The sequence below is a fragment of the Ursus arctos genome, unplaced genomic scaffold (assembly GCF_023065955.2).
Source record: "Ursus arctos isolate Adak ecotype North America unplaced genomic scaffold, UrsArc2.0 scaffold_16, whole genome shotgun sequence".
Lineage (NCBI taxonomy): Eukaryota > Metazoa > Chordata > Mammalia > Carnivora > Ursidae > Ursus > Ursus arctos.
The window spans coordinates 60,524,880-60,537,808 of record NW_026622830.1 but is presented as its reverse complement, the minus strand read 5'-3'; the positions used below and the strand labels follow the sequence as shown (position 1 = coordinate 60,537,808).

Here is a 12,929-nt window from a genome sequence, read left to right as displayed (position 1 = left end):
AAGTTCAGCACAAGTTCTACTACATCAGCCGAACTAACCCAAACACATCCTTATCTCATCAGATATGAAGTCCATGGAAAATAGAGGTCTACACTGTTTGCTCTAGAAATATGACCAGACATAAATAAAACACGTTAATCCCTTTAAAAAGTTGTAACGAAGCAACATAGGTCATCTGTTCCCCTCTCTTCCATGCTGTCTTAAAAATACTAAAAAAGATCTCATTGAATTTTTAGTAGTTATAACCTGTCCTTTTGGGGGGATAGTGACTTACTTTTGGTTTCTGTGTATTTAAAATTTTACAATAGTGTCTCTGCAATTTTGTTTCCATGAAAGAAGCCTCACCCAAGGCTATCCTTACCCACAGCCCTCTGGTCCATCTGCCCCTCTCCCCGGACCTCTTTTTCCAACCTCTTCTCCGTTTTGTCCACACAAATAGTCCTTTCTTACAGCTGTTCCCCTTGGGATCAGAGGGTGGGTCTGATAATGAGTGCACGTACACAAGGGAGAAGGTTAGGGGGCTCCTTCAAGAGGCCTTAATTCTCGGTCTCAAATCATTACTTTAATGATGGGAACATCTGGCTTGTGAAAACAATCTTTGGCGCGGGAAGGCTTTTAGAAATTTTTCAAAACATCAGGTGGCTGCTACTCCCCCACAGACTTACATCCGTCTATTTGGAAATCACATTTTGGGTTTGTTTGCTTTTTTAATAGTTATTTATTCTAGACTTGGATTGCAAGTTCTGGCATCCCCAACACTGTGTATAGCCCCTGGCACCTATTCTGTCTGGATAAAAAATAACTGCTAAATGAACTAGGGAACTCTGGAGCCAGCTGCCTGGGTTCAAGTCCTGACTCTGTCACTTACCAGCTGCATAACCTTGAACAAGATTCTTATCCTCTCTGTGTCTCATCTGTAAAATGAGGATAATAATATTACCGATCCCATTTGGGAGGATTACATGAGTTAATCCATGTAAAAGTATTTCTGGCAGTGTTTGGCACCTGGAGAGTGCTGATTAAATGCTAATTACTACGATTACAAATAAGGAAGTATGTTACCAAAAGGAATCAAGATGAACAAGAAGCCCTTCATGTTCTCAGTGTATTTATCAACTAGTAGGCGATATCCTGCAGACACAAAGCCAAAGGCCATCAACGCCAAACGCAAAGTTCCAAATGCTGTGGGAATTCTGAGGAAACAGCACTTCAGGGCGGAGGGATAGATCGAGTTTATGTGGGAGATGGAGTGTGCTCGTGCTGTCTCCCGGAAGGGTTTTAGACGGTAGGATGGGCAACACCTTCTGGGAAAGGGACGGTGTGTCACTTTGGGCTCCCGGAGAAGTAGACACCAAGACAGGATTACACATGTAGGAGACTGACTGGGGGAACCGCCTGTGAAGGGAAAGGGGAGAGACCTGAGAAGGCCGGGAGAGGATTCAACCACAGTGCAGGTCTGACCCCAGCGAAGGAGAGGGGGATGGAAGGAGGGTTGGGGAGGAAGAGTCTCAGACTTCAACTCAGTCCTGAGAAGGTCTTGACCACACCCATGTGGAGTCCTCAAGCCAAAGTCACCCTTCAGAGGCATGTGGCTCTTGCATGAGTGGACCACATTAGTACTCCTGCTTGCTCAGTAACTGCAAGTAACCCGAGAGAAGCCTAGCTTTGGCTAAACTTTGCTGGTGAATCCAGAGGGCAGCAGCCGGAGCTATTAGTCAGTCATGATCCCCACAGCAGAGACCTGAGTGGCACATTCTCACGGCTCCCACGCTTGGGCACAGGCAATGTCACTAGTACCTATGTGTCCTTCAAACCATGGTTGAAGTTCAGTGAATATGTGCCATCACTTAAAATCAAACACAAGACAACATCAAAGGGCTCCTTATCTTTTAAGCTAAACCGTGGTTGCAATAGCGAAATTACATATTTACTGTTAAAAATTACAACTACTTTTAAAATATCTCTCAGATGTGGTTTCAGTTTCTAAAAAAATATAAAAGACATAAAAATGGTTATGAAATATCTCTTTTGTAAAAATCACAGTTAAAAACTTGAAATGGGCATTCAGAACTAAGTCAGAAACAAAGCCTGACTAAGAATCTAAAAGGTAAGTCCTTTCTGAACTGGTAGCTTAAGGCAGCAGATTGATCCAATGAGAATATTAGAAAACATTTTGCAAAAGCACATCTTACGTGAGGTTAAACCACATTCACGGCAAAAATGGAGAAGATCAAAATTACCCCTAACCACTAGAGCCACACCCAGTAGGACAGATGGTCCCATAGTTGAGAGACGCGAAAGAAAGAAAGACCACTGAGAACACAGCACTTCCCTGGGCCCACCTGCTGCACTCTGCGATACATGGTCACTGTGCGGAAGGCCAGACAATATGTGCACTACCTGAACTGTCCTCGTTTTATATATATACATTCCCCGGCTTCTGGCCCAGTACTGAATGCATAAGTTAAATGCATTTATGAGGGGATGCATGGTACAGGAGAGGGAACAAGACATCCTCAGTTCCTATCACCTCACCAGCAAGAAAACTGGCTCAGCAGTTGGTTGACTCTACCTCTTACCTTCACAGAGAAAACACAAGCCATGGTGTGAGAACTCCCTCCACATCTAGGACCCCATTCTTAATTCCTCCAAGTGGCCTTAGAGGAAGCAGTGTCCCTCTTGTCAAGCCTGATCTCCTGTCCCACACTCTTGATCCCACTGAAGACCCCACCTTTCTCCATTTGTATTCCCTTTCTCTGCACTGTTTCTTCAATTTTGCTCTTTTATTAGTTCCTTCTTCTACGTATATTTACACGGAAATTTGCTCAGCTCTTAAAAAATATGAGAAGCATATCCACACATATGCACCCACCCACCCATCCTTGATCTGGGATTTCTCCCCTCTCTTTCAGGCATATTAATCTGTATTCTTTCCATCCCATGACCTAGAAATAGGACTCAAGCTAACTAAAGCAAAAACAGGGTGTTACTGGCACCTGCGACCGAGAAGCTCAGGGGTGGAGATGGCACAGACATTGGGAACCTCTCAGCTCACACAGTCCAGTGCGCTCGTCTCACCCTCCATCTCTCTGCCCCACTTCCCTCTGATTATGAATTCAATTTGTGGTGGGTTCCCTCTACTCTGGGGAAAGATGAACGCTGGCAGCCATGCTACACCCTCAGGGTTTGCAATCCAAAAGGAAGGAAGCTCTCACTTTCCCGGGACCCATGTTTCAAAATCAGGGAGTCTGACACTCTCGGGCCACTCACCAAGGGGACACGTCAGATTTGGCTCCTATTCTCTACCTACATCTTCCCGGTTCCCAATATCTACACACACCACAGGATAAAAGCCATTGTACACGTAACTCCATGGTGGCCACACCATTACCTTCACACAAGTTCCTCTCTCTGCAGTCCCTTCGTCCCCGACTTGTCAACTGGGAAAACCCCGTATTCGTCATTCCAAACCCACCTCGGACCTCATCTCCCTCAGGAAGAAGCACTGGCGGCTCTCCAAGAGGCCTCTCTGCTGTGCCTCCTCTACACCGTGCGTGTGGCCACCTCTACGGTTTCACCAGCTCCACCGAGGCACTAACACCTTCATGGGAAATGTAGTTGCTTCTGTGTCTACCTCTCCTATTAAACCAGAGGTCCCGGGCTTCTGCCTTATTCATCTCTGAACACACAGCCCTCCTGAGCAAACAGACAGACAGACACACACACACGCACTCACTCATACACTCTTGAAAAAAATGTCTGTGGAACTGAAATTTTTTTTTAAAATCCAAAGACAGCATAGTTGTCTACCACATTTATAGATTATTAATTTTACAATACAATAACATATTCCTCCTTTAAAGCATAATTTAAACTCTTAAATTGAATCAATTTGCTATTTTGATAGTCAATTTTTTAAATAAACAATTCTCTACAGTTTTATCTATGGAAAGATCAGTACTCTAAACAGCCAGTAAAAGTATTTACGCCCAACTGCAAGTAAAGCACTTACAAACAAAATAAAAATACAAATTACAAAAGTTTACGTCAAAATATTCTGGGCCGATCAATTAGCTCTTTTCCCGGAATAAAAGGAGGAAGTCAACCATTTTCAGTTGTCCTAAACAAACCATCTGAGCTCGACTGGACTTTTATCCTAGGTTCACCCTTCTCTCTTCAGAACTCCAGACATCCCCGAGCCCTCGAGGCAGGGATTGGTGTATGTGTGATACACATATCTGTGTCCAAAGTCCATCTTACATCTTAGAAGCTACAGATATAAAACGTCAGTAATTGATGAAAAATTAGCAAAGGGAGCCTTATGGCAAAATGACTTTGCTTCAAACAAGGCTGAATGAGAGAGACAAAATAAGACTGGCTGAGGAGCCTGAAATGACACCTCGGGCTCTGCTCTGGTTGTACAAGGTCCTTTGGCACTAACGTCCATGCAAATATTTTACCACCTGCTAGGCCCGCCAAGGAAGGGCACAGAGAGGCCAATGAACAGCAAAACACAAAAGGAGTCTTTTTATCTTCTGCCATGCTGAAATCGGATATAGCCTCAAGTCTCCCTAGAAGAATCTAGTAAAACAGACCAGGAAGAGAGCAGCACAAGTCAAAGCAACATTTTTGGGAGACATGCAAAAACTCTAGGGCTTTTGTTTACATATTAACATTCACTGAGGTGGGTAAATATATTTTCTGATATATAAATATACTTTTGAGTCAGATAACTAGCAGAGGCATAACATGGGCTTTATAATCAGGAATCCCAGCTCTGCCACTTCCTGACTGGGTGCTCACAGACAAGTAGTTACGCTCGCTGGGCCTCAGTTTCTCATCTACAGGTTGAGGGTAGGAACACGACCTGCATCAGAGGTTGTGGGAAGATTTGATGGAATCATGATGACAATAAACAACCATACCACAGCTTTCTATCCTTTTATTAAGTTCCACACCCCATGTCCAACAACCTCCTAGACGTGTCCACTTGGATCTTGCCCTTTTCTGAAACTCAACACCCCTAACACCAAATTCACCTTCCCCTATCATTAGCCAGGATCTCCTCCTAACTCCTCTGGCCCTCTCCCTGACACTCCCGTTCTCCAAAATGCCTACCGCCAATTATCAAATTACACGAATGTGTTTATTGCCACTCGGACTACAGTGGAAATGGTCGTCTCAATCCTTGCTGCTGGCAGGCTCATTGGGAGCAACACTTAGGGAAGAGCACAGTGAATCAAGTCAGAAACACGTTCAAACCCAGCCATTTGACTTCAATGGAATCTGTCCTAAGGAAATAACACAAAATATAGAAAAAGCTGCTTCCCAAGATGTTTTGAGTGGTATTATTCATATCAGAGAAAAAAGTACAAAAGAAAGAGAGAAAGGAAGGAAACAATTTAACAATCCAGGAAAGGGTAAGCTAACTTACGGTACACAATTTCGACAAATGTTTGTAGTTAATAAAAATGAGAGGGGAAAAAAATGAGAGGAACATGCTAATAATAAAATAAGTTTAAATGGCAACATTTAAAATTGTAATTGAACTTGTCCCTACCTAAAGCAGCAGATGCTTTAAAGGAAATATACCAAAATGTTCCATTTTACTCTGTCAATATAGAGAGAGTATTTGTGAGAAACGGTTCTCTCTTCTGTGTCTCCAAATATTTGGCCCAAGCCCGATGTCACTTGATTTGCCTGGACCATGGCCTCTTATCCCAGAACTCTTCTCCTTCAGACTGATCACTCCTCGCCTGGCTTCTACAAACCTCTTTCATCATTTCACTTAGGCAACCACTAGCTCCTGCTGCATTGGTCCTTTGAAATCGCACCCCCCCCTCCATTCATGGAGCACCTTAGTTCAGACCTTCGTCATTTGTCTCTTCCCTTGCTGCCAGCAGTGTCACCTGTCCCGTCACCCCCCAATCCAATTTCCTGGCCTTGCTAACAGGCAGGCAGCTCTCAAATCTTATCATTTGACGTACTAAGAGTTCTTCAAGCGGCCCTCTCACCTGCAAGGTAAGATACAAGCTTCCAACTCAGACAAATGAGACCTTTTCTGATCTGGCCCCCAAACTGCCTCAGCTTCTGCCCGTCCAGCCACCACTCCTCTCCCCCCACCAAGATCCCCCAGTCCAACTCATTCTCCTGCCCCGACCCCTGGCCTACATAGCACTCCAGTCACGCATCTGACACTGTGAACACCCTCAGGGCAAGAATTCTCGCACTGCATCTCATGACCAACATCACCTTGTGACTCCCTCACTGGACTGGAGGAGGAGCAGCCTGGTGTTCCTCACCTTTCTACATCGTTGCCACGTGTATTTCCACTACCAGCTCCCATCTCCCCTTGCCTGAACTGTCTTCCTGCTGCCCCTCCCAAATTCTAACTTTGCTCTGTCCAGTGTGCAGCCACTAGCCACATATAGATACTGAGCTCTTAAAAAGTAGCTAGTTTGAAATGAGACGTGCTATAAGTGTACAAAACACACTGGATTTCAAAGACTTGGCATGAAAAACAGAACATAAAATATACTAATATCCTGTATTGATTACCTGTTAATATGATACAGATTAGATCTGCAGGATTAAATAAAATGAATTATTAAAATTAATTTCACCTGTTTCTTTTTACTTTTTTAAATAAAAGCCACACATGTGGCTCAGTAGTCTAGCCATCCTTCAGGGACCAGCACGAGTAAAACTCCTTCAAGACGCCCTTCTGTTTGTGCCATTCTTAATGATCTTTTTTGACCCCTTGAAACCCTATAATGGAGTCCAACATATAAGCCACTATCCAATTACATACCATACTATATGCTTACTATTACATCAATTCTTCTTGCTACATCAATACCATTTCTATATGGGGATTTGTAGTGGGTACCCAACTTTTAATTAAGCATGTAATCTTTGCTGGAGCAAGATAGCAATGCACAGAATTTTTTTTAGTTTCTGGTTTGTTTTATTTACTCATTTACTCTTCCATTGATGATTTCAACCATGCAGGGAGAAATGGAAGTCTGGGGACCTAATAGCTCTTTGTTCTACCTGTAATTAACACAATACATATAGGCCATTTAGTCCGTAGCTTGGCCCCATGTAAGGTCTGTCTGTGCCTCAGTCTCCCTCCTTGTCAAATAAAGTTAATAATTTCAGGCCAATCTACAATATGTAGCCAGATTAAAGTAGCTAAGCAAGTTCTAAATGGAGCCATTACCATGAATGTGTGTCTCTCAGCCGATTGTCTTAAACACAGACTAATTTCTATAAAGAGAGAACAAATTCATAGCAATTATCAAAATATAAAGGGTGGTGTGAGAAAGTACCTATCAAAATATTTGTCCTATCCTATTAATGATGGGATGCAAGTAATGGCAGAGGAAACTTTACATGCCTGCTGAAAGCTGAAGTAGTTTATACATTATACTTGGAATAACCTTTACAAGGTAGACATTACCAGGCCCATTTGACAGTGTAAAGAAACCGAGGTTCAAAGACACGCTAAGTAACCAGCCAAAGTGATGCAGCCACAGGCTGCAAATCCAGATCAATGGTATCATCTTTGTATGTAAAAAAGAACATCTTTATTATCGCTTGAAGACGAAACAGGTGAAAAGCAAGAGTATTACATAAATATGCAAATAAAAATGCAACAATAATGTCCATTCATTTCCTTCAAATAGTTTTCTTGATCTTGGCTAATTCCTGTCTTTCAGATCAGGAGGCCATTTTTTCTAAGTAGACTTTTAAGTAGCAAATAAATAGGGTATTACATGTCAGGAAATAGTACCTTAACGAACTGTTTTTCTTTAAAGTCTTTACACCACAGTTGTTAGCGTAAGTTTACATTAGACATGACTAGAATTCTTCAGACACATTTACAAAAACGTAGTCCCTACGGATAAAGATTGCAAAAATAAAGTACACTGGGTCATTCCACAAACAAATGCATCCACAAAAAACAACCTAATAGCAAAGAACCTCTCTATGGTACAAAACTGAAGTCATAATGAGCTCAATGAAATGAAAAAAGAAAGTTCCTCAAAATAAGATACTGCACCTTAAAGTGAAACCACAATTACAGAGCCTTGAAAACGAACTACTTTCTCAGAATGGTAACAATGTAACAATCTCTGAGAAGCCAAACTGATCTAGGTTTAATTGATTCCCTTTACAAAATGGAGCAAACCTAATCCTGCAGACAGAGAAAAGTTCGAATTCTCTAGCTCAGAAAAACTCCCAGAGCATCAAATGCTTTAAAATACTGTTCAACTTTCCTTTATCAAAAATGTCCCTGCAGTAGGTGTTAATCAGTCACTACTAAGAACTCTGCACAACGCAACCTGTGTATGCATGAGATTTTACTACAGGGAGGAGACGCTGCAGTTTACCAAGGACACCACGCTTCACTTTCAAAAGTCTTGAAAACTAAAACTAATCCCTCTTAACAGTAAGTAATTAACTTACATTTCATTCCAAACTGAACAAGATAGTGTAACTCTCAAGGAATCCCAGACTGTGAATAACTTGGCAAAACCAGGTGGGTGTGTGTGTGTGTGTGTGTGTGTGTGTGTGTGAGCTTCTCAGAGGTACTTCGCAGGGTATAAATAGAAATAATTGGCAACTTTCAATCTCATGAGCAAGATCTTTATTTAAAATTCTCACATATAAAATGAATTCTTTTATGTCATATTTCTTCAAATAACAAACACATTAAGACTATGTGTCCTAAATCAGGTGCTTTTTCCTCATTTTAAGAATAAAAAAGACATCTAGAAGAAACAAGGTGTCCTTTTCTCAGCCCCCCAAAACACTACAGACAGCACAGGTGTTTGGTCCTTCACAAAAGTTAAGACTAAGTAGGTAAGAAAATAGAAAACAAAACACAGCCCAGCAAGGCAGCTAGAGATCACATGCAGCAGGTGACAGGAAGCCTCGTGGACACTTCACAGCCACAAGGATGAGCTTCATCTCAGGTCAACAGCGGTCCCCCCTGGGCTCCACAGAACCTCCACCCCGCAGTCCATAAAAATGAAAGAAGGCAAATAACTATCACTGTCATCCTGGCAATAAAGAAGCAGCCGCCTCCTTGAACCCAGGAAAGCCACCCCTCCCTCCAACAGACAGGAGGAGCCCCCTTCACACCAAGGACACGAAGAAACCCAAGCAGCCAGACCCAAAATAAAAATAAAAATAAAAAGAGGAGCATAGGAAGAGAGATGACAGCTAAATTAAATTTATCCTGGGAGCGCTCCGAGGCTCAGTGTATTTGAAGACTCCGACGAAAAGTAAAAATAAAATTTAAGGGCAGGGGGCCCACAAAAGAGATGACAGTTCAATTAAGTCTGTTGTGGGAACACTTGGAGACTCAGTCACTTAGGGCGTCAGAGTCAAAAATTAAAGTTAAAAAACGAGAGGGGAGGTGACAGTTCAGTGTGTGTGTGTGTGTGTGTGTGTGTGTGTCTGTGTGTGTGTGTGTGTAGCACCTGGAGTGCAGGATTTGGTGGGGAGGGGAGAGAGTCAAGGCTTGGCCGGCCTCGAGGTGACCGGCGCGAATCCGGGGTAAGTTTACACTCTGGGCGACAGGGCAAAGCCCCAGGGCCAGAGTGCCCGCTGTCGGGGAACAATGCTGGGCCGGGAAAGTAGGGTCTCACGCCACCCCCACCGCACCCCACCCCCATACCGTCCGCATCCCAGGCCCGACCCTCGTCCGGCCCACGTCCGGGCAGGTGCCCCCGAGCCCGGCGCCCCAGAGCGCTCTTCACCCAGCAGCGCCCGCAGGTGCCTCAAGCGCGTCAGCACGTCCTTCTTGGGGTCCAGCACCTTCTGGGGGAACTTCTTCACATCTCTGTGGCTCCTTCGGGAGAACATCCCGCTGTGGGGAACCCGGCCCCGCCGACGGGGCAGGAGGTGCCTGCCCCGCGGGAATCACTACATATGGTCTGGGTCAGCGCGTGTCCCGCGGGCCACTCGCCATTCTCGCCAGGCAGCCGCCACAGCCGCTGCAACCGCCGCCACAGCCGTGCAACCGCCGCCACAGCCGCTGCAACCGCCGCCGCCTCAGCTGTGGCTACACGAAGGAGGGGCGGGCCCAGTACGGCAAAGGGCGGGGCAGGAAGGCGGTGTCGGCACGGAATCCACGGCCCCGCCCCGCGGGAGGCGCCGGCTAGCCCTTCGGGTGCGGCGCACGAGCACGCGATTTAGTTCCGCCTCCCGAGGGCGCTCTTGGAGCGCCAAGTCGGCACCGCGAATCACAAAGGAGCTGGGACCTTGAACACTCTGTACTACAAGTCCCAGGATGCACTGCGACAGAGCCCTCCAATCAGGTTGGCGAGTCTTAGGCACGATGGGAGTCAATGGGCTGGGTCTGAACACGTCCTTCCTCCTCACCCCACTGTGTGCCGCAAGGCCTTTAGGGAAATGTAGTTCTCCAGGGAGCGAGGCGCGGTGACTTACCTTTCCAGTGTCCCCCAAGTCACTGGATGGCATCTGCCCACTCCCACCACCACCCACCGCCACCCCCACCCCCGGAGAGGTCCAGTGCTCCCAAAGCTTCACTCCTTGGTCCGTACTTCCCACCGAGTTTCCTCTAGTGCCGCGTGAAGCAGAAGAACATCTCAGTAAGAAAATTTCAAGGCTTTTAAAATGAAAACTATTTTTCCTTTTGACTTCTAGATTCACACCAAGGAGGGAAGTCCCTTTGACCACGCTAAAACCAGAGGTCCAATTTCACACTAAAATAAATGGGTTTGGCTTCAGGAAGGGCAGGTTTGTGGGGTCCAACTTCACTTGGGGTATTCGAGTCCCTTGCTCAGAGGGCTCTTTAGGATCTTGTGTCTTGCTTTGCAGGAAGTGCACGTTCTCTGTGTTGTGCAAGGCCGCATAGCAATCCAGTAGCTAGAACCAGAACCTGAGGGACCTGACTCTCAGACTGGTATCCTTTTTAAAGCTAGGTGCCTGTAACCTGGAGCAAAGCTTTGAGATGGAAAATGGCCTGGAGATTCCTTACAAGAGATCTGTAGGATTATTTACTGGCATCTGGATCCTTTGATGCTCCAAATTTTGAGGGCATTAGAGCAAGTACTTAAGCTGGCTGTTTAAAATCATTTGCTTTCCATCCAATTGGGACAACACTTTTTCTCATTCCGGGGAACCTGTAACTTAGGGGGAAAGCCAGAGATTTACATAGCTTTTTATTCTCATAACTAGCATAATATATGGCCTCTAGAAGCACTCACTTAAAGTTTGTTAAATAAAATGGAGTAAAAGCTAAAATAGTCCTATTTATCTCATCCAGGCAAGCAAAAACATATCTTCTAGTTGTTAGAGCCTCTCTATTTTTAGAGTTATCAAAATAGCATTGATAGAACTGGGATGTATTCATGCAAAGGAATATTATTCAGCTATTAAAAGGAATGGACTACTAATAAACCCAATAACATGGATGAATCTCAGATACAGATATGGAAGCCCCATACTCCAGATGATGCCAGCCTGGGTCCCCAGATGACATCTCAAAAAGGGCCACAAACCCTCCAAGACTGTTGCAAGAGAGAACTAGCCTTTTCTTTTAAGGCATTTTGAGTGCCTTTGTCACAGTACTTAGCCTGTACCTGGTTGCACATAGTACATCACAGTATTCACTGCCCCATCCCCTTAGAAGGTACCTTTGATTGAAAAAAATAGGATGCACTTGCCTTAGGAATTCAAATTGTCTATCATACAGCAACCTGTCACTGTCATCGAACATTTATTGAGGACCTGCTATGTGCAAGGCATGAATCTAAAACTTGGAGATAAAAAGTTGTATAAGATGCAGTCTCCTGTCCTCCAAGGCTTTCAATCTAGTTGAGGGGCAGAACAACTAAATAAATGAAGAGATAAAGGAGAACATACAGTAAATAGGTGACACTGTCCAAACTTGGTAGTATTAGAAACAGGTATCCGTGCATTAAAGTAATCTCATCCATTACACCTAGCTTTTACTTACAGATGAAAATGTAGAACTCCGGGGTGCCTGGGTGGCTCAGTCAGTTAAATGTCTGACTTTGGTTCAGGTCATGATCCCGGGGTCCTTGCTCAGCAGAGAGCCTGCTTCTCCCTCTGCCTCTGCCTTCCCCCTGCTTGTGCTCTCTCTCTCTCTATCAAATCAATCAATCAATCAATCAATCAATCTTTTTTTAAAAATGTAGAAATCCAGGACGTCTCCAAAAAAACAAGAAACATAAATTATTACTTTGGTGCTTTTTCACCCATGTGTAATATTCCACATGAAACAAAAATAAATAAAAATACTTGTCATTTTTTGTTACTCTCAAAAATCATTCCTATTGGACTGTGAACTCCTTGAGGACATTACCATCTTTGTAATTAATGCTTTCCCCGTGGAGGTTCAGAGTGCCAAGCATCTTGCAGACACTTACATGCTTTTGAATAAATGTCCCACTTGCATCAATAAATAAAGATAATGAAATCAAGAGTTAAAAACTTGTGATGCAAATTAAAAAGTACCCCGAATTACCATTTGGATTAGTAAAATAAAGCAAAGCAAAACAAAACAAACCCCAGAGAGTCTGACGACACACTCTGGTAGCAAAGCTGTAGAAAACCATAGCTGGTGGAAGTGTAAAATAGCACAACTCCTATGGGAGACAATTTGGCTAAAGGACATATTGTTTGCCTTTTGACACAGAAATCCTACTTCTAAGAATCAACTCTGAAGACATGCCCCCCACGAATATAAAACCACATGTTGAAGGTTATCCCTTCCACCACTCTTTATAATAGCCAATATATTGGGTTGAGTAGATATATCCATATCCTATTCCAAAGAACATGTGATTGTGACTATGTTTTAGAAAAAGGATATTTGCAGATATAATTAAGGATCTCAAGGTAAATCATCTTAGATTATCTGGGTGGCG

The 12,929-nt window shown here is 44.0% G+C and overlaps 1 protein-coding gene across 2 annotated transcripts in view; it reads right to left on the bottom strand.

The window, feature by feature from the left end:
- Positions 1–10,081, bottom strand: part of LOC125283213 (ral guanine nucleotide dissociation stimulator-like) — a 75,799-nt gene extending 65,718 nt beyond the window's left edge. The window contains exon 1 of one of the 2 annotated variants that reach the window (XR_008959673.1): positions 9,829–10,081. The gene's annotated coding sequence lies outside the window, so the exon portion shown is untranslated. Of the gene's footprint in view, positions 1–9,770 lie in introns of both variants that reach the window. The other variant, XR_008959676.1, reaches the window with a different exon arrangement.
- Between the last annotated feature and the right edge of the window lie 2,848 nt (positions 10,082–12,929).